General features: G+C 32.7%; 1 pseudogene; it reads right to left on the reverse strand.

Moving 5' to 3' along the window:
• Positions 1-1,247: 1,247 nt before the first annotated feature.
• The window catches only part of LOC116145876, a 120,050-nt pseudogene continuing 98,650 nt past the window's right edge, over positions 1,248-22,647 (reverse strand).

A 22,647-nucleotide genomic window follows, 5' to 3' on the forward strand; every position in this document is an offset into this window, starting at 1 on the left:
CTTACCCTCCCAGCTTCTTCAGCTCTCGTTCTTTTTGTCTTCTTTTGATCCTTTACCACCGACCCATCACTCGATTTCATCTTCTTCTCATCTTTCTTCACTGTCTTTTATAACCCACTTTTTATTATTTTTTCTTTCTTTCTTTTTTTCTATAGCTTCTTTGTTGAAAGAGTTCGTGTTTGTTTTAAGAGATTTTGACGATGGCATGGTATATATATACCATGTGGTGGGGGGATCTGACGGCGGGGATGCTAGAGCTGGTGGAGTTTTATGAGACAGAGACGGTGGAGGCGGTTAAAGATGTAAGGAAGATAATGAAAGATGAAATGAATTTGTTGCTGAAGTGAAGATGAAATGAAGATGCAATGAAGCTGCTGCTGAAGTGAAGATGAAATGAAGAAATCGACAGTGGAAGAGAGAAAATATGGGTTAGGGCTCGATACAAATGGAAAAATGGTGAAAAAGAGATGTAGAATTCGATTTATGGATTAAAACTGGGGGTAAGAGTTAACCTAGTTTTGACCCTAAACCGGTTGGATCGGCGGTTGGCTACAGTAACCTCGATCCAATCGCATGTCATACTGGATGAATTCATATCTCTGCTTTTCTAGCCAGCCCGGTTCGGCTCAATGGCCAGTTCTTGGTCAAACCAATTGAACTAGCTAGGCCAGCCGGGTTTTAAAACATTGCAAATAACCTTAAATGGGATTAAGTTTAACTTTAAAATTAAATTCTAGATACTCCTAGATTCTTTCTAAGTTCAAACTCCTTATTACTGATTTCCTATACTCCACCTCAAGCTGGGGAAAAAATATCTAGTATTCCTATCTTGGAAGTTAGACTACCAAAGAGTGGTCTAGAAAACTCTTTTGTAAGAATATCTGCTACTTGATGAATTGTAGGAATATAGACAACACACAAAAGCTTTCCTTCTATCTTCTCTTTAATGAAATGACAATCTACTTTCACATGCTTGGTTCGGTCATGATGCACTAGGTTATGTGCAATGCTGATAACAACCTTCTTATCACAATAGAGCCTTATAAGATCCTCCTGCCTAACATCCAACTCTGTCAACAACCGTTTAGCCATAGTAACTCTCATATACCTTGTGCCATAGCCCTAAACTCAGCTTCTACACTACTTCTTGCCACCACTGCTTGTTTTTTGCTTCTCCAATTGACCAGATTGCCCTAAACAAAAGTACAATACCCCGAAGTCGACCTGTTATCACTTATTGAGCCTGCTCAATCCGCACATGTAAATGCTTCCACATGTCTTTCACAACTCTTCTTCAGAAATAGTCCTTTCCCACGAGTCATCTTAAGATACCTTAATATCCATTTTACTACCTCCAAATGTCTCTCCTTTGGGTTATGCATATGCTTACTTGCAACAATCATCAAGAATGCTATATCAGATCTAGTATGAGGCAAATAAATCAATCGCCCAACAACCCTTTGATATATATCCTTATCCATTGGAGTATCACTATTATTCTGATCAATTCTAGAATTAAGCTCAAAACGCATTTCAATAGGTTTGCATCCTAACATACTCGTATCTTTTAGCAAATCTAAAACATACTTCCTTTGAGACACATAAAATCCCTTCTTGCTCCTAGCTACCTCCCTACCAAAGAAATACCTTAACTGCCCCAGATCTTTGACCTAAAAAACCCGAACAAGAGCCATTTTAACCCTCTCTATTTATTTAAGATTATCCCTTGTAAGAATAATGTCATCAACATACACTATTAAAGTTGTAATCTTACCATTAACCTTTTTGAAGAATAGGGTATGATCTTATTGTCCTTGAGTAAACACATCATTCTTAATAGCCTTAGTAAATCTATCAATTCAGGCCCCAGGAGACTACTTTAAGCCATACAATGATTTCCTTAGCCCACACACCTTACTCTCCTCTTGTTTGCTTTCAAAATTTGATGGTAAATCCATGTAAACCTCTTTTGCCAGATCCCATTGTGCGCTACTGTTGCTCTTTGTCACGGCGATGTCGTGAGCCACCAGCCACGACAGCAAGCACCACCACACACTAGTGGTGCTGAGGGTTTCAACATTTTTCTCTGATTTCACCAAAAATCAGATCCAACACAACAAATTTCAATATTCTCCCAAACACAACAATCTAAGTTTCATTTCAATTAATCCAAATCAAATCAATCAAAACAAAACCCTAAACGTTCAATCTTCAAATCAAATACTTCTAGCATAAAATCAAACATCGAAAACTCATATAAGAGGCTCTAATACCACTATTAATGTTTTAATCAAAGATAAACGCAGTGGAAAATAAAAATTTACCGATTAAACACTAGCCTCAAAATCCATGTATGAGTATAACAATGTTCATATGCTACAAATCAATCAAGACCCATGAATGATTTAGAATCTTACTCACGTTTGGAGGCTCCACCTCTTTTTCAGGATCCTAGTGAAAAATGCTCACGATCCAAGTGTAGGATCGAACCAACGATATCTACACAAAGGCAAGATTCGACATAAAAGATTTACTAGATAATTTGTGTAGTCTAAAGAAGATGAGTAAGATTAAGGTTGAGAGAAAAAGTTCTCTCAATGAACCTATGCTCTCCATGGCCCAGAGAAGAAGAATGAGAGATTATTTGATTTTTAGGGAAAAGTTCCCTTTTATAGGGTTGCCCTAAAAATCCCTTAAAGGGTTATTTACCATAATGCCCTTCCATTAATTAAATCATTAGTGTCCATGATTCCGGAACAAAATCATATACTGGGTATTGAGTAATTATTATAGTTATCCTTTAGTAACATTCATTCAATATTTAAAACATATATACACTGATATATACATTTAAATATTGATGGTCTATTTATTTACAATATATATACACAATATACATATTTAAATAAATAACCAATCTTGCATATTAAATCCAATACGGGATTGGATCCATGCAACAACCTTTCCAACAAATTTAACTGCTTCGTAAGATTTACCAAAATACCCCTTCTTCAACAAATGACCAAAATGCCCCTCAAATATTATCTTCTTTAGATGGCCTTTTATTGAGTGACCTGAAGGGTCCTCATCATGTCGATAGTGTGTAATATTGCGATCGACACCCAATCAATAATCTCATTACACATAGACCAAGATTGACCCTTAGTAAGGCATCATGGCCATTGACAGATTCATATTTAGCGAATTTGCTACCTATCAATAGTATGGTTACCATGCAATCAAATATTTTCATCATCTATTATCTCATCAAGGTTTGAAGCATAGAAGTAATTTCGGCTTCAAATATAAACCACCTTGACATGTTCAGATTTGTTTATCGGACCAATCGACCAATCGAGCTTCAACTCGATTCCATTGTGGCCACAGATTCCAAGGCCGTTGTCCTTCCGTGAAATCTCACTGAGATAATAGCTCCTGTACACAACAGTGATGAACCCTTTGTCGATCAACCATAGTCGTGATATACTTCTTGATGTAGCCAATCGCTCCCATACTAATAACCCTTTTAGGATTATGTTTGGTTAGTGTCAAACTACACCAATAGGTACACATGGTGCACCGATGATCTTAAGTCTAAGGACCACATGAACCATCATCTGTTAGAGGATTTATTCCATGGACATTGGTGTTACCATCTATATGGACTCCTTTGCTGGGTCAATCCAGTGAACTTGTGATTAATAAGCACCCATGTGTCGCACCAAGTTGTCACCAAACGACCTTAACATGTGAGATCAGTCATTACCTTTCGGTAGAGTCGTTCAACGTTATGATAGCCTTACTGCATTATCTGTGCCCTAGGTCAGGATAATGCTTCGGCTATGGACGTTTCTAGAATGACCACCATAAATGATCATAAGGATCTCACAATCAAAACTTATCACTATTTGATTCCCTTGTTATGGTTCAACCATTCTAAAGGCATATATTAATACATACATATGAAATATGATTTACATAATATAATCAATGCCTTTCATATATTGAATATTCATGATCCATAGAGTCAACATACAACAATATGATTAGTTCAAGGGCAATTACACTAACAAAGTCATGGTACAATATCCCACATATGGTTAAGAGCTAGAGCATTAAGTTCTTTCTCCATTGCTTGTTGCCATTGGGAATGTTGTACTGCCTCAGAATAGGATGTCAGCTCTTGTGCTTCAGAGATTTGATTGATGCATATTCTATGTGAAGGGGAAAGATGATCATACACTACATAATTAGAAACATGGTAGATGGTAGAGTTAGAAATTGTAGGACAAATATAATCTGTACTCTAGATAGGTGGTTTGATTGTGTGGGATGAACGACACACAGGTGCTTGTTCTAGTTTCGAAGGTGAAGATATTGGTGAAAGACCTTTAATTGGATGATTCTTTTCTGAAATTGCTAAGACAATACTGTCATTTTCCTCTGAAGCAGTTTTTATTTATTTATTTATTTTTTTGTAGATGGTATTTCTTAGGCTTTATATGTAATCAGAATCACTGTTAGATAAGGAGACATGACAACTTCAAGTGCTTTAGAAATCTACTAAGAAGTAGGTTTTTAATTTATTTTTATATGAATGGAAAGGCTTCTTCATAAAATACCACATCTTGAATAGTGAAAAAAATATCCTGATTTGGATCATACAACTGGTATCCCTTTCGTATCATTATATACCCCATAAAGATACATTAGCTCGAGCATCAAGCTTGTCCTTTGATGGTACAACAACATCATAGCATAAACATCCAAATACTTTGAGATGGATGATATCAGGTTTCTTGTCGAATAAAAGTTCATAAGGTGTTTTTCCTTGTAGAACTGTAGTTGGCATCTGGTTGATTAGATAGGTTGTCGTGACCACACATTCACCTAAGAAAAAATTTGGAATGTTGGCTTGGTGTTTTAGCGCCCAAGCTAGCTCTAGTAAGTGTTGGTGTTTTCTCTCAACTACACCGTGTTGCTGAGGTGTGTATGTGCAGGAACTTTCATGAAGAATTCCATGGGAAATGAATATTATTGTGTTTTGGTTATTAAAGAATTTAAGGGCATTATTAGTACGGATACATTGCACTTTTGTTTGGAATTGGGTTTGAACCATGGTTAGGAATTGCACACTATGTGTATGAGTTTGAGCTTTGGTGTTTATAAGAAAAACTCATGTTCCTCTAGAGTTGTTATCGATAATAGTCAGAAAGTAATGTGATCCATCATGATTAGGGGTATGATGAAGACCCCAAATGTCCATGTGAACTAGGGAAAATGGTTTTGTGGTTATAGACGTACTAACAAGAAAACTTGGACTTGTTTGTTTGGCAAGTGGACAAATTGGATAATTGTTGTAAGGAATAGTGCTACTATGACCCAATTGCTCATGAGAAATAAAAGAGTTTTTTTATTGCTATCATTTGTATTACATAGATAAATATTTTTATTGGTAATACACTTATTTAACTCTTTTATTGTGGTTAACTCTTTAGGGATGGATGACCAGTAGTATAACCCTTGACGAATCCTACCCAAACCCTTCAGTTTGCTAGTCAAACGATCCTGAAAGGTACACATAGTAGGTAAGAATTGGACGGAACAATGGTTGTCGGTACAAATCTTGGATATGAAGATGAGGTTAAAAGTAAAAGTCATGACACATAGGACGTTTTTCAATACTAACTGTTTTGTGAGTTTAACATTCCCTATATGTGTTGCTAAAGCAAAATTCTCGTTTGGTGTTTTGACTGGTGTGGTTGGTAAAATTGGTTCAATTTTTTAAATAATTTTTGGGTGCAAATAATATGGTCAATAGCTCATGAATCAACAATCCTTGTATCAACAGAAAAAAGAGTATTCAGATAGAAAGATGTACACTGCATAGGTTCTTAAGGCGCTATCAGTTTTAAGGATCTAATTTAGGATTTGAAGGAGTTGACTGTATTGGTCTTGATTGAGTGTAGACATTAGAAGTTGATTTCTTGAAGTCGTTATGACTTGGTTGGCCATCTATGTTTCACTCTTTCTTTTGGTGGAACTTGGCTGTCGATGTAATTTCTAGCATGTGTCTTGAATGTATTTTTTCGTTTACAATAATCATATTACACCTTACCCTTTTTTTTTATTTTCTCCCTCAGGGTTGAAATTGCGATTGTTTGAACTTTTAGAATATTCTGTGAAAACAACACATTCTACGGACTATTCAAGATGCTATACTTTGAGGGCCATTTGGATATTTTACCAAAGCAACTAGATTAAAACCGTTGGATTGCAATGATGATATGGACTGTTCATTTGTTCACATATACAACGACTCTTTTGTTGCAACCCTAATGCCATTTCTTCTCCTCCTTTTTTGAAAAAAAAATTTTATTTGCCGTGAAACTCACCACCTGTTGATTCTCATCCTGCATCGCCAACTGATAAAGAGGACGAAGATTTGGAGTTGTTGAAGCGGCAAGCACTTGGGTCTGGAAAGGAAGAAAGCCCTCATTCAACTCCATTAAACATTTTGTGACTCGCCTTTGATCTTAAATTTCTTGGTATTGTTTCAGTGTTTTCAAATGGTCCATGTACAGATGTTTCGATGACATCCAGCTCAGTCCATATGCTGAAAGTTTGCTAAAATAGGAAGCAACAGTTGAGTTGCCTTGTCAGAGATCAGCAAGGCTTTGGTGTAATGAAAAAAATTTCGCAGATCTAACGTCTCGTGCATCTCCTTTATAAATTCCCATGGTTCTCTGGCATCTTTGGCTGCTGGTAAACCAGTGGCCACCTCGTGAGTCATACAATTTGTGTCCACGATCGAACAAAAGTGTTCAAACGTTCCCATAATTTTTGAAGATTTGGTTCAGATGGCATGGGAACAGTGCCATCAATACAACCGAGTTAACCTTGGTGATGAGAGCTCATTGAAAATTGCAAGCCCAAGAGGTATAAGTCTCCAGTCCAACGACAGGTTGTTTTACAAGGACCAAATCTGGAACGTCTAATGGTGAGGCATACAGGGGATCATCGGGTTCAAGGCGGCTCGGATTGTTGAATGGAACAGCCTGAATGGGAATTGAGGACGGGTTTTGACCCGACTGATTTTGGTTTTGGCTCATAAAGAAGATGGGTGGTGTTTGAGGGTTTTGGTTTTGGTTGGGGTTTGAGTCAGAACCTTGGTTTATTTTAGAAGTCTAAAATGAATAGGTTAGAGATTTTGAGCTGGTTGGATCCATTTGTGTTTGAATCTTGGTCATTTTGGCTGGGAGAGTTTTGGTTTTGATCTTCGGTATCCTGAGCAGTCTTTTGTTCTTTTGCAAGAAATGGATACAATAACCAGAGAGGATAAACCGAATAATTTCAGAAAAACAAGCAGAAGATCAGAGTGGGCTCTGATACTTTGTCAGAAAAAAGAGACTGATCTAGAGATGGCAAGAATACCAGAGAAAGCTCAAAATAAAGCTAAAGAAATAATTTTTATATTTCTTTTCTGTGTATCATTCTTGTACAATTGCTACATTCTTATACAAAAAGAAAATGTAACAAAAAGGAAAGAAATGGTTTTTAGCAATACAATTTGCATAATATTACAAGTAATAATTAAGGTACAGAAATGGAAGTCAATCCTTGATTTGCGCCATCCTTCCAATAATGTTAAGATAATTATGGAAAATAGGAAGATTAATTTGTGTTTTAGCCCTTTTGGAAGGGACCAACTAAAAAACCACTATTAATTCCCAATATTTTCAATTTCAACACAAAATTTCATACACGACTAATGCTTCAATTATTACATCTCAACCAAAAGAAATAAGAATCGCCTAAAAATTGAAGCAAGTTCATTACTATGTAAAGCTTTGATACTATGTTAATTAATCACAAAATTTAAAGCATAAATCGACTTTCACGATTATACAATACGGTAATGAACCCTACCGAATTTATAATGTTCCAGGGTTTGGCTTGAGCAGTTGAATAATACATCTATCTTAACTCAGGGCATTGGGTTAGAAAAGGTTTGCAGGCCACATTCGGTATAAAGAAAACCATTTGGTCATCTACATGTGAGTTTTTAGTTTAAGAATTTAAGTAACTCTACATTTCTATATTTGCTTTTTACAATTTGGAACAGAATGTATGAAAACTAATTAAATAAAAATCACATGGTTCAAAGAGCCAATGTTATAAAACAAGCTACTAGGGGTGGTGTATACATCAGTGGTACTGCACTACCGTCTATTATATTAATTAGTTGTATAAATGACATAAATACATTTGTTTGTGATATAACTAATTTGGTGCGTCCGTTGGATTATGAAAATTTTTACTAGATGTTATACCTTTATGATATTCTAAATTTTTCTGAAACAAACATAACGTTGATTGAACAAGCATTTGTTGTGAGAAATTTTATATATTCATACCTGGGAGAAAGATAGCATCTTGATGCAATATCTGCAAATTAAGATCGAAATTAGCGAATTACAAATAAAAAGTGCTAAAAGATTTAAACATTTAATTTATTATATTATTTTGTAAGAAAGTATTACATTTTGCAATATGATTTAATGAATTCATTCCTATTTGTTGAAAAAATTATTCATGACACTTACACTGCGCCTCCTCCAGCAAGACCAACAGCTTTGCAAAGTGACATTGTAGTTGTAGCAATTCCATTAGCAGCTCCTCTTTGATCCTGGTCCTATTTTTTTTTTTTTTACCATATTTGATCAAATCAATTTGAGACATAGATATACATGGAAATTGTCTACGGATCGTGAACTTTTTTCATTAATGGTGGTAATAAACACTAAACGATAATTTTACAGTTTTCAATGTAAAAAATAAGTTTGTATTTTAGAAAGTAGGACTCTATATCCACACTTGAAATTGATTATAGATATAATTTGGAAATGATAGAAAATTACCATTGCTCTATTTTGTAGAAGGAACAATCCTGAAATAATGGACACATTGTTATCAAAAAAAAAATAAAAAAAAATGAAGAATTAATTTCGAAAATATGGCACCTGAAGGAAAATTATTAATTAAATTAATGTTAGCTTAGAGTATCTTTTCGTCCTTACGGATAAAATATTCTTCGTCACAGAAGCACAATTTAGCAAGAAGGCAAGGGTGAATCCTTGTATGGATAAAACTTGTGGATAGGAAATCTAGTCAACTTAAACATGCAGGCAAATATTTTCAGATTTTTGTTCTCATAAATAAACGTTTTAAATTAACGGATAAACTAAAAGAAATTCTCAATGGTGTTTAAAATTTGAATAATATTACATATACAAATNAAAAAAAAAAAAAAAAAAAAAAAAAAAAGTACCTCCTCTCAACTTATTTTTTTTTGCTTATAAACTCAACTTATAAGCTCAAAAAAATTATAAATAAATATATGAGCTTAATTTTAGAACTTGTAAGTTAGTTTGACCAACTTATAAGCGTAGAAAAACACCCCCTTAGAAAGAAGGCAAGGGTGAATCCTTGTATGGATAAAACTTGTGGATAGGAAATCTAGTCAACTTAAACATGCGGGCAAATATTTTCAGATTTTTGTTCTCATAAATAAACATTTTAAATTAACAGATAAACTAAAAGAAATGCTAAATGGTGTTTAAGATTTGAATAGTATTACATATACAAATTAAAGTAGTTTTATAAAGAAATTTATACAAAGTGGTGTTACATAAAATGAATGAAAGAGTGAATATATATAATTAGAATTTATTAACTGAGGATGGATGATTTTACCCCTGCAATGTGTGCAGCTGTTATTGGTCCAAAAATCCTCACTACAAAATACAAATGGATATAGACAAAGTTGATAGATTATGAGGCTGAACCTTGTAAGCTCAATAATTAGGAAAAAAAATTCATATTTGTTAAAGATGATTAAATATAAAAGAGGCATTGCATGTAAGAAATTTGTTGTTCTTTGACGACATCTGTTCCAACATAGACAACTTTCGTCGGAAAACCACTTGCTCTGACACTGGCATGCGTCACTGAAATATTGTTATCTTCCGACGATTATATATTAATATGAGTATAAAATTTATACTTGTGACTGCAAGAACTTCACCAACATCTTCAGTTGAACAATTCAGACCCTCATACTTCCTAGGGCTAACAGCCTACAATGAAAAAATCTACGGAAGCAAGACCAGTTTCATCTAATCAATTAATTTGATTATTAGCAGAAGTAAAAATATTATTCACCATCTAAAATCAGATAGAAAGGTACCTCAGTGTAAGCCATATCATGAAGTGAAAGACATAGTAAATGAAAATGGAAGACATCAAAGGCCGATTCTTCATGAGGCTTTTCCTAGAGCTAGATGCATTGATTCTCTCTTTGTTTATCAAATTCTGAACTAGACTCATAGGATGCAGATTCCAAAGCATCATATGAGAGGTCACGAGATATATTACTCTCTTAATTGTGCATGTGCAACGTCTCCTACATTAACCAAATATATTTCAGGACAACATTTCGAAAAAATCATCCCTACAACGAATGTTGATACAACCATCCAATCATGGAGTGATATGTCACTGCGAGTGATATATACTTGCTCTCTTATTGGGTGATTGTACCAACATCCATTATAGGAGAGATAGATCAAGATTCTCTCCTGATCTGAATTTTTATTTGATTTTTTAAAAGCTTGTGATTGGTAATGATTGAATATAAATATATTAAACAAACATATTTAAACCATAAATAAACGAAAAATGCACAGGTGTTTTGAGATCTGTAAAACTCCGGAAAGCTCAGGAGAATATCTTAATTAGGGAAGATCGATTTGGTTAATAATGGCATCAATGATTCATTATAATTGTTGGTTTTAAGAGCCGGTGAACTCTAAGGAAAGATGAGGAGATAATGAAAAGAGTTGAACTTGTATTTTCATTACACTGCTACTAGCATTATATACAACAAAGACATACTGTTTTACCACCTGCAACAACCATTCAGACTTTTAAAAATTAAAAAACAAAGTTGGCAACTAATACAACCTTAATCTAAGCTGAATTTCACCTAAACATGTCACTAAAAACAACTACTACAGCAGCTTCAATTTCGGCAAACATGGAGGAATGCAGCAGCTGCTTGGCGCCAAAACATATTCAAAACCAAACTAACTCTTAACTGAATTTCCAGAAAATTATCAATGTTTCAACACTCCTCCTTGATAATTTTGCTGGAAACACCAAGTCTGATCTTGAAGCCTTCAAACTTGGTTTTGGATAATCCCTTAGTTAGGATGTCAACCACTTGATCATCACCATTGCAGTGGACCAGTTTTACTTCCCTTTCTTGCTCAGCTTCTCTCACTGCATGAAATTTGATCTTTATATGTTTAGTTCTACCATGATGGATTGGATTCTTAGCCATAGCCACAGCCGATTGATTGTCACACATTATCATAGTAGGATGCCTCTACTTCAGCTTCAAATCTTCCAGGATTTTTCTCAACCAGACAGCTTGGCTCACAACAGTTGCAGTCGCAATGTATTCTGCTTCTACTGTGGATTGTGCAATCGTTTCTTGTTTCTTTGATAGCCAACAGATTGCACCATGATTCAGGAAGAAAGCATACCCTGAAGTGCTCTTCATGTATTCCACAAAACCACCCCAGTCACTATTAGAGAATCCTTTTAGGCCAAAGTTTTCTGACCTCCTAAACCATACTCCAAAGTTGGTGCTCCCTTTCACATACCTAAGTACTCTTTTTGCAGCTTTAAAATGTGTTTCCTTGGGCTGATTCATGAACCTGGACATTAAACTAGTTGCAAACATGATATCAGGCCTAGTTGCTGTTAGGTACAGCAAGCAACCAACCAAGCTTTGGTACTGTCCCTCATCAACACTCTCTGTATTATCATCCTTTGTTAGCTTCAGATAGGGGTGAGCACGGGTAGCAGGTAGAACCGGAACCGGGGGTAAGAACCGGAACCGGAACCGGAACCAGAACCTACCCAGAACCTGTACTATGGGGGTAGGTTTCGGTTCCGGTTCTTGCATGTGGAGGAACCGAAACCGGAACCGGAACCTGTAAAAAGGGTACCCTGTTTGGAACCTGTAGGGGGTACCCGGTTTGGAACCTGTTTGGAACCTATTTTGGAACCTATTTGGAACCTGCTTTGGAACCTACTTTGGAACCTGTTTTGGAACTTGTTTTGGAACCTATTTGGAACCTGCTTTGGAACCTGTTTTGGAACCTGTTTGGAACCTGTTTTGGAACCTGTTTTTGGAACCTGTTTAGAACCTATTTTGGAACCTGGACTATAATGAAATATTTGTGAAATGTAAATAATGGGGGAGTTTCTATTATTTTACATATAAAAAAATTTTAAAATAGAAAAAATAAATTTTAGAATAACCTAATTAAATAATATACGAATACAATTATACTTATTACATAAAAATACACCATATTAAAAGCTTTAATATATATAATACATTAATATTAAGTTTGATCAAATAGTGATAATTGGAATTATGATCCAATTAAAAGTGTTTTACATTTTTAATGTTATTAAAGAATTATTTTTGAATAAAATAGTATATTTGATTGAGTAATAATATATTTAGTTATTACTTCAATTATCAAGTTCAAGTATACTATAATAAATGTAATTAATTAATTATAATGATAATTGATAAATAATAATTACTAGTTAAATATATTCTAATCAATTATAACATATAATATAGTTAAATGATTACTTAATTAATTATAATTTTATAACATTACTTAATTGATTTATAGTATAATTAATTATAGCATTAATTAATTGATTACTACTTATTATGACTTATAAGTTATAAACAAATTAAATAGTTAATTAATTGACTATAATTAGAAATTTAATCAACTATAGCATTACGTTATAGATTTATAGTATAATTCTAATCAATTATAATATTCCATTAAACATTAGTACAAACTTAATTAATGATTAAAAATTATTAATTATAATATTACATTAAAAATTTATAGTGATTACTTAATAATTAATTCACTATAACATTACATTATAGTATGATATATAATTAATTATAACATTAGATATTAAATAATTACTTAATTGATTATGTCATATATTAAATATTAGCAATACTAATTTACTACATAAACATTAGCATGATACTTAATTAAATGATAAGAAATTTAATTAATTATAACATACCTTATAAACATTTCATTATAAACATTAATTAATCATTACATTATAGTTAAATAATTACTAAATTAAATTATAATATTATTATATTACATTATATATTATGATCACTTACTTAATTATAGCATTATATAGTTAAATGATTACTAATTACATAATTAGTTATGAATTTATAACATTACATTAGAAACATTAGTAATTTACTAATTTGTTATATTGTTACATACTTAATTAAACGATTAAAAATTTAATTAATTATAACTACCTTATATATTTATAATATGATTATTTAATCAATATAACATTCCATTATAAACATATATATTAATCAAATGATTTGAAATTTAATTAATTATGATATTAAATATAGATTTATAGTATGATTACTTAATCATTATAACATTACATTATACTATTATAGTATCTATAATAATATACATTACATAATTAATGTACTTAATTGATTATGAGTTATGATATTATGTTTTAAACATTAGAATTACTATTTACTACATAAACATTAGCACAATACTTAATTAAATGATAAAAAATTAATTAATTATAACATTACCTTATAAACATTTCATTATAAACATTAATTAAAAATTAAATTTAGTAAATAATTACTCAATTATTAAATAATATTATACATTTTATATATGATCACTTACTTAATTATAGCATTACTAGTTAAAGATTACATAATTACTTAATTAGTTATGAATTTATAACATTACATTATAACATTAGTAATTTACTATATTATTACATACTTAATAAACAATTAAAAATTTAATTAATTATAACATTACCTTAACTATTTTATATAATTACTTAATCAATTAAACATTCCATTATAAACATTAGTATATTAATCAAATGATTTGAAATTTAATTATATATATAAATTATAGATTTATAGTATGATACTTAATTCATTATAACATTACATTATACTATTATAGTGATCATATAATATAATAACTTACATAATTAAATGATTACTTAATTGATTATGAGTTATGCTATAGTTTTAAACATTAGTAATTACTATTTAACATAACATTAACACATATTTAATTAAATGATAAAAAATTTAATTAATTATAACATTACCTTATAAACATCAATGAAGCATTACATATAGTTAAATATTAATCTACACTGAATTATAATATTATATATTACATATATATTATGATCACTTACTTAATTATGTATTACATAGTTAAATGATTACATAATTACATATTAGTTATGAATTTATAACATTACATTATAAACATTGTAATTTACTAATTTACTATATTATTACATTACTTAATAAACGATTAAAATTTAATTAATTATAACATACCTTATATTTTATAATATGATTACTTAATCAATTATATATTCCTTATAAACATTAGTATATAATCAAATGATTTGAAATTAATTATTATAATATTAAATTATAGATTTATAGTATGATTACTTAATTCATTATAACCTTACATTATACTATTATAGTATGATCATATAATTAATATAACATTACATAATTAAATGATTACTTAATTGATTATGAGTTATGATATTAGTTTTAAACATTAGTAATTACTAATTTCTAAATAAACATTGCACGAACTTATTAAATGATAAGAATTTAATTAATTATAACATTACTTATAAACATTTCATAAAACTTAATAAGCATATATTAAGTTAAATAATTACTCAATTAAATTATAATATTATTATATTACATTATTTATGATACTACTTAATATAGCATATATAGTTAAATGATTACATAATACTTAATTAGTTATGAATTATAACATTACATATAAACATTGTAATTCACTATACTATTACATATTTAATTAAAAGATTAAAAATTTAATAATTATAACATACTTTATATATTTGTAATATGATTACTTAATCAATTAAAATTCTATTATAAAAATAGTATATTAATTAAATGATTGAAATTTAATTAATTATAATATTAAATTATAGATTATAGTATGATTACTAATTCATTATAACATTACATTACTATTATAATGATATATAATTAATATAACATACATAATTAAATGATTACTTAATTGATTATGACATTATATTAAAACATTATAATTTACTAATTTACACAATACTTAATCAAATTATTATAATTTAGTAATTATAACATTATATTATAAATTTATGGTATGATTATTTAATTAATTATAACATTCTATTATAAACAATATTACAATACTTAATTAAATGATTAACAATTCAAGTGTTGCTTAGAGATTATAGGTTATGAATTAAATTGGACACAAATGAATGAATAATGAAAATTTGTTAGGGGTGTATTTGTAAACTTATAAGGTGTTTTTGTTATTTTTAAACTAATAGGGGGGATATTGATTTTTTACAGGGTACCCTGGAAAGGAACCGGAACCTATATTTTAGGTTCCGGTTCCTTGAATTGAAGAACCTACACTGTGCGGTTCCGGTTCCTTTTTTTGGGAATCTGCACTGTGCGGTTCCGGTTCCGGTTCCCCCAGAAAATGCAGGGTACCCGGAACCGCTCACCCCTAGCTTCAGATTTGGAACCAAAGCAACATCCATTGATTTGCAGTTTTCCATATGGAATTTCCTCAAAACCTCAATTGCATACTTCTCTTGATTAACAAAAATTCCTGCTGAGTTTTGATGAACCTGCATCCTAAGAAAGTAAGCCATTTCACCTAAATCTGTCATCTCAAACTCATCAAGCATGGATCTTTTGAATTCCTCCAGCTGAGTTGGTTTGCTCCCTGTCACAAGTAGATCATCAACATACAAAGGGATGATCATAACATCCTCATCAATCTCCCTAACATACAATGTGTGCTCATTTGGACTTCTTACAAAATCCAAACTCAGCAAATGATCATTTATTCTGCTGTACCAGGCCCTTGGTGCCTGTTTCAGGCCATACAAGGCCTTCCTTAGGAGATAGACTTTGTCTTCCTTTCCCTTGACTTTGTACCCTTCCGACTGTTCAACATATATCTCCTCATTCAGCCATCCATTTAGGAATGTAGATTTGATGTCCAACTGAAATATTTTCTACGCAAATTGGGCTACGACTGCAGGTAATAACTTGATTGTGTCATGCCTTGCAACTGGTGCAAAGGTGTCCAGAAAATCAACTCCATACTACAAAGCAAAACCTTTAACAACTAGCCTTGCTTTGTGCTTAAGGAATGAACCATCTGAATTGAGCTTCTTCTTGAAAATCCATTTAACTTGGATCACTTTCCTGTTCTGAGGTCTGTCTACTAGGTTCCATGTTTGATTCTTCTCAATCATTGCAAGCTGCTTTTTCATGGCAGCTTTCCAAACTTCTGATTTTGCAGCCTCAAAGTAACATGTTGGCTCAAGTGAGGCTATGTTACAACTCTCATAAACCTCAGCTAAAGGTCTGGTACCTCTAACCGAAATTTCTTCTTCTGCATCACTCTCAACATCATCATAAATCTGATCATCTGCAGCTTCTGTCCAGCTTGGTTTTGTCTCCACCTCAGCTCTATTTTCTTCCCAATTCCATACTCCATCCTCAACAATTTTGACATCCCTAGAAATCTGAATTTTTCTAGCTTCTGGAACATACACTCTATAGGCTTTAGATTGACTCCTATAGCCTATAAAAATGCCAATTAAGGCATTTTCATCCAGCTTGGACCTTTTTGCTGCTGTAACCAGAATGTAGCATATACTTCCGAATATTTTGAGCCTATCCACTGCTGGTTTAACTCCATACCATGGTTCATAGGGTGTTTTGCTGTCTAAGGCTTTTGTGGGAAGCCTATTGAGCAGAAACACTGCTATATTGATAGCTTCTGCCCAAAATTTCTTTGGTAACCTCTTCTCAGCTACCATACATCTAGCCATCTCTACAACTGATCTATTCTTCCTCTCACTAACTCCATTTTTCTGTGGAGTGTAGGGGTTGTTGTATTGATGCTTAATTCCAACATCCTTGCACATTTGTTCAAACTCTTGAGAAATGTATTCTATACCATTATCACTTCTCAAGATTTTTATACTTTTTCCAGCTTGATTTTCCACCAGCAGCTTAAACTGCTTGAATACACCAACAACTTCTCCTTTTTACTTCAGAAAATACACCCAACACATCCTAGAATGGTCATCAATAAACAACACAAAGTACCTACTTCCACTCAATGACAAAGTTTCCATAGGACCACATACATCTGTATGAATGAGCTGCAATTTTTCAGTTGCTCTCCAGGCTTGGTTTGCAGGGAAGGATTGCCTACTCAACTTGCCAAGTTGACAGGCTTGACATATGGTATTACTCTCCTCTAATTCTGGCAGATTTTGGACCAGTTTGTTGGTTTGAATTTCCTTTAGTCCTTGGTAATGAATAGGGCCAAGTCTCTTATACCATTTCACAAACTCATCCACTCTTACACTGTAGGCTCTATGTTCAGTTTTTTTCAGCTTGATGGGAAAGCTTTTTCCCACCATTTTGACTCTCATTAACTCACACCCATTACTATCTAGAATTTGGCAGATATGATTTTCAAAATGCAAGACATAATGGTTTTCTAGCATTTGTCCTACATTTAAAAGGCTTTGAGTGATTTCGGGTGAATGAGTACATTTGAGATGAGTTTTGTACCTGTGGAGGTCTGAATTGCAACATCTCATTTCCCCTTTGCTTCAACATAGTCACCATTTGCAATTTTAATCCTGGACCGATGTGCTGAGTTTAATCTAAAAAAATTATGTAGATGTGGTGTCATATGATTTGTACACCCACTTTCAACCAGCTAGCCATCATAGCATGTTGGTGGTGCACTGCAGGAGGCCATAAACAACTGTTCTGCCCCTTGTTTAGGTTGTTGGTCATCTGTCACTTGTTCTTGTTGTTGGGGTTGCTCTCCTTTGTTCTTGCATACCCTCTCTATATGACCAAATTGTTTACAAGCCCTGCACTGTATTCCTGGCCTAAACCAACATCTCTTTTCAGAATGCCCTTTCCTTTTATAGTAATAGCAAGGTGGATATTCCTTCATCCCACCTGGTTTTCCCCATTGGCCATTGCTCATTTCTTTCCCCTTCTTCTCACCGACATACCTCATATTGTTCCCTTGAGCTGGTTTGGTTTTGTGAGTTGCCATCATTGCACCCTCACTTACATCTTCTTGCCTCAAGAGCCTTCTTTGCTCTTGTGCTTGCAGTGCATGAACCAGCTATGTGAGTGTAACCTGCCCCATGTCTCTTGAGTCCTCTAGAGATGAGATTTTGGACTCAAATCTTTCAGGTAGGCTAACTAGAACTTTCTCCACCACTCTCCGGTCTGTCAACTTCACTTCCAACAGCTTTATTTTGTTGACAACACTCATCAATCTGTCAACATAGTCCTTAACCTTCTCTGATTCTTGCATCCTCTGCATCTCAAACTCTCTCCTTAAATTTAGCACATGCATGTTCCTTGTTGTGGTGTTGCCCATGTACTCTTCTCTCAGCTTATCCCATGCCACTTTTGGAGTCTCATATGCCATGATCTTTGTTAATACAAGGTCTGTTACAGCAGCATGAATGTGGGAAAGGGCTTTTGATGCTTTTGCTGTTTCTTCCTCATGCAGTCTCATCTGATTCAGGGTAGGATTTGGTCCTAATGGAGCTGGCTGCCTATTTTCTTCCACATACTGCCACAACCCCTGACCCCGGAGGAAGGCTTTCATCTTTACAGCCCATATATAGTAATGTTCCCCATTAAATAGTGGGGGTGACATCAAGGCTAATTGAGTAGCCATTGTTTCAATTTTTGTGTCTAACGCAAGAAAATAAGAGGGTAGATGCAGACTGTTTTTGGGCTGAGATGGGAGGTGTTCTTGAGTTGAGGTTGAAGATTGAATGCAAGAGAGATTTCACGTTGTTTTTGTGTGTGGCTCTGATACCATTTGTTGGTTTTAAGAGCTGGTGAACTCTAAAGAAAGATGAGGAGAGAATGAAAAGAGTTGAACTTGTATTTTTATTACACTGCAACTAGCATTATATAAAACAAAGGCATATTGTTTTACCACCTGCAACAACCATTCAAACTTTTAAAAATTAAAAAACAAAGTTGGCAACTAATACAACCTTAATCTAAGCTGAATTTCACCTAAACATGTCACTAAAAACAACTACTACAACAACTTCAATTTCGATAGACATGGAGGAATGCAACAGCTGCTTGGCGCCAAAACATATTCAAAACCAAACTAACTCAACTTAATTTCCAGCAAATTATCAATGTTTCAACAATAATAAGTCATAAAAAATAACAATAATAGAATCACGTACTGGAAGCCAGCAAGGAGAAATGGTTACCCCCAAAGCAAAGAGTGATATACAAAGGCAGGGCAAGAAATATGGAAATCTGCATTAATTTTATATTCAAAATCAACATATTTTAAACATCTTAACAGAAAAGATTTGAATTAAAAAAAAAAAAAATAACTTTCACTTACTTCCTGAACAAGGATTCTTTGGAAAATATATTTGGATTATTTCTCTGCTGGTTGAATTGCAAAATTATCCAGAAAAAAAAAACTTCACAACTAGAAAGAAAAATGAAAAATGGAGATAGATGATCAAAGAAAAAAAAAATGCTTAGAGTAGTAATCTTGGCTCTATTTTCATTAGATACATATAAATTTAAAATTGGATCCATGTTACAAGGTGAGAAAAATTGTTAGACTTAAATATTCAAATCAGATCCTTACATAATAATAACTTTGTTGGCCAAATGGTTCACTTAAACTAGGAAAAAGAAATTAATGTGTCATGAATATTTTATAGATGTTACAAATTACCCCTGAAAATGGAATATTTTTCAATAATAGCTGGAAAAAAAAAAAACTATTTTCTACAAGATGTATTTGTTTGCATAAGAAGCTAAAAGTATAGATATTTACATGAGATAGAAAACCACTGATAGCTGGACCAATGATCAATCCTATGTAGACTTGACAAAACGGGTCCAGACCCGCGGGTCGGCTCGTACCCGGGTAAAAAATATAGGGTACAGGTCCAATATATTAAACCCATTTTTTAGACCCGTACCCGGCCCGACCCGTATAGCTGAGGGGTTATATAGGTGAACCCGTGGGCACCCGTTTTTGCAAATCCCTAACCCTAACTCAGTAACTCTATCCCGCCTCTCAATCTTCAACATAACAATTCTCTCTCGCCTCTCAATCTCTCATCAGTCAACTCCCTCTTCGATTAATCATCAGTCATCAGTACCTCACCTGATTCATTCATTCTGTAAACTCTCAATCTCTCATCTAGTCCGTCATCCCCATTCCCAGTACCACCAATGTCGGTCGCCCTCACTCATCCTCGTCGGTTGGCCATCTCCTCTCTCTCACGTCGTCGGGACTCGGGCATCGGCTCGTCATCTCCTAAACTCCGGTTCTTGGAGCTCCTATTACCTTAGTAAGCTCATTTTCTCTTGAAAATATCAAGAAAATATCTACGCATTAGTTGTATTATTTGATTATGTTTTGTGTTTGTGAAAATTTGGCCGTGTTTGTTTTGGTGTTATGGATGGATTGAGAGTCGCAGATTCTGTTGAGACAATGATACTGTTTTTGAGTTTCAGCTCATAGATCTGTGATGGAGAATGTGTTTCTACACATTTCCTGTATTTTGCCTTGGTTTTTCTGTTTTTTCTTTCAAATTTTGTGTGTTTGTTTTTGTTTTTTTGACACATTTTGTGTTTTCTTTTTATATGTTATAAGAAGAAGAAAAAAAAAAAAACATACAGTTATTTAAATTCTTTATGTGTTCGATACTTTGTGAATTTGGAATGAATCCAATAACATACTTTCAGAACAAGCACTGAGCTAAATCATATTTAATTTCTGTAGGGTACCTTGAATAGACCAACATATGTATATATGATGAACTGAATAAGAATTCTTGTAATGTTTGCTTATGTTTGCATTTGTTGGTACCTGAATTTGGATGGTTAATATCTGAATACCAACTAATATCACATTGTATTTTATTCCCTTGCATTCTTCAATAAGTGTTTGTTGGTTTTCTCTTTGATCAATTATCTATAAGAATGAGAATAGTAGAAAGGTTGCCACATTATATAAATACTATGATAAAATGTATAAGAGATGAATGTTGTGGTTGAATAATAAGCTTACGGCGAGGGATGGCTGTAATAGATGGGTATAAGGTTCCCTGGTGTATCTTCTAAGCAGAGGAAGTGATCCCTTGTTATTAACGGAGGTTTATTTTGCTTGAATTTGTTAAGAGTTAATGAAATTGCGGTTTACTTATGGCTTTGTTTTGGCCTTGATGCTTTTGTATTGTTTTGCTGTATTTTTATACAACACCAACAAAATATTTAAACAATAAAGAATGGCGTACGTGAAATGGATAGAGAGGATTTTGTGTTAGAATGATAATGCAATGGTCAGTGTAAAAGGGAGCATAATCCCATGAAGATATGATTCAGAATAATCAATTTGAAAAGCAATGGAAGTAAACAGTATCATAACCATAAGACAAAAGGTCCAAAAATGAGTTAGATTAGAAGCCAGTTCAATATCTGAATCCAATATCTTTTAGAAATTAATGCTGTCCACTCTGTGTGCCATTGACATTGAACTCTTTGTCATTATCAATTAAAATATAGTTAATCCATTATCAATTAATATATAGTTAATCATCAATTAAAAAGCTCTTTGGCATTTCCCCGAAATCATGTTCCATTATCAAAGTTCAATAAATAGAAACATATATATAGACACGCATGTAGTAGTTACTAACTTGAATAGATTTTTGCATAGAGAAACATATATTCTCTCTTTCTTTTCCCAATCATTTTTGCATAGATTTAGATTAATATAAATACTTGATAATTGAATCGGTTGTTGAAACAAGTGTTAACTATTGATAATGCATGCTGATATAAATGTTAGTTTAGATTAATTTTATTCTGGTTATGGTGTCCTTAATGTTTGTTTCTTTATTTTATTGTATTATCCTTTGAGTGTGTGTGAGAGACCTAATATATATATATATATATATATATATTTTTTGTAGTCTTAAGCATTGACATGGTGGGACTGTGGAATCAAGAGACTCTATCACCCCCACTGTGGGATGAACATTTGCTACCCTAAGAATGTTTTTTGTTGAATATTGGATTATGTATTTGTTTATTTTAGTTGGTATTTATAGTTTATTGACTTATTTTGTTTGTTTATGTGTAATTGTGTATTAGTGATTATGTATTTGTTTATTTTGATTGGTATTTGTAGTTTTGTATTATATGTTATTGTTTGTTTATGTGTTATTTGTTTATTTTGGTTCCTATTTGTTTATATTCTAAATTGAATTGAATTTAGAGTAGTTGATTTAGGGGGTGTAAATGTAAAAAAT

This window comes from Pistacia vera, unplaced genomic scaffold (genome assembly GCF_008641045.1).
Source record: "Pistacia vera cultivar Batoury unplaced genomic scaffold, PisVer_v2 Contig469, whole genome shotgun sequence".
Classification (NCBI taxonomy): domain Eukaryota; kingdom Viridiplantae; phylum Streptophyta; class Magnoliopsida; order Sapindales; family Anacardiaceae; genus Pistacia; species Pistacia vera.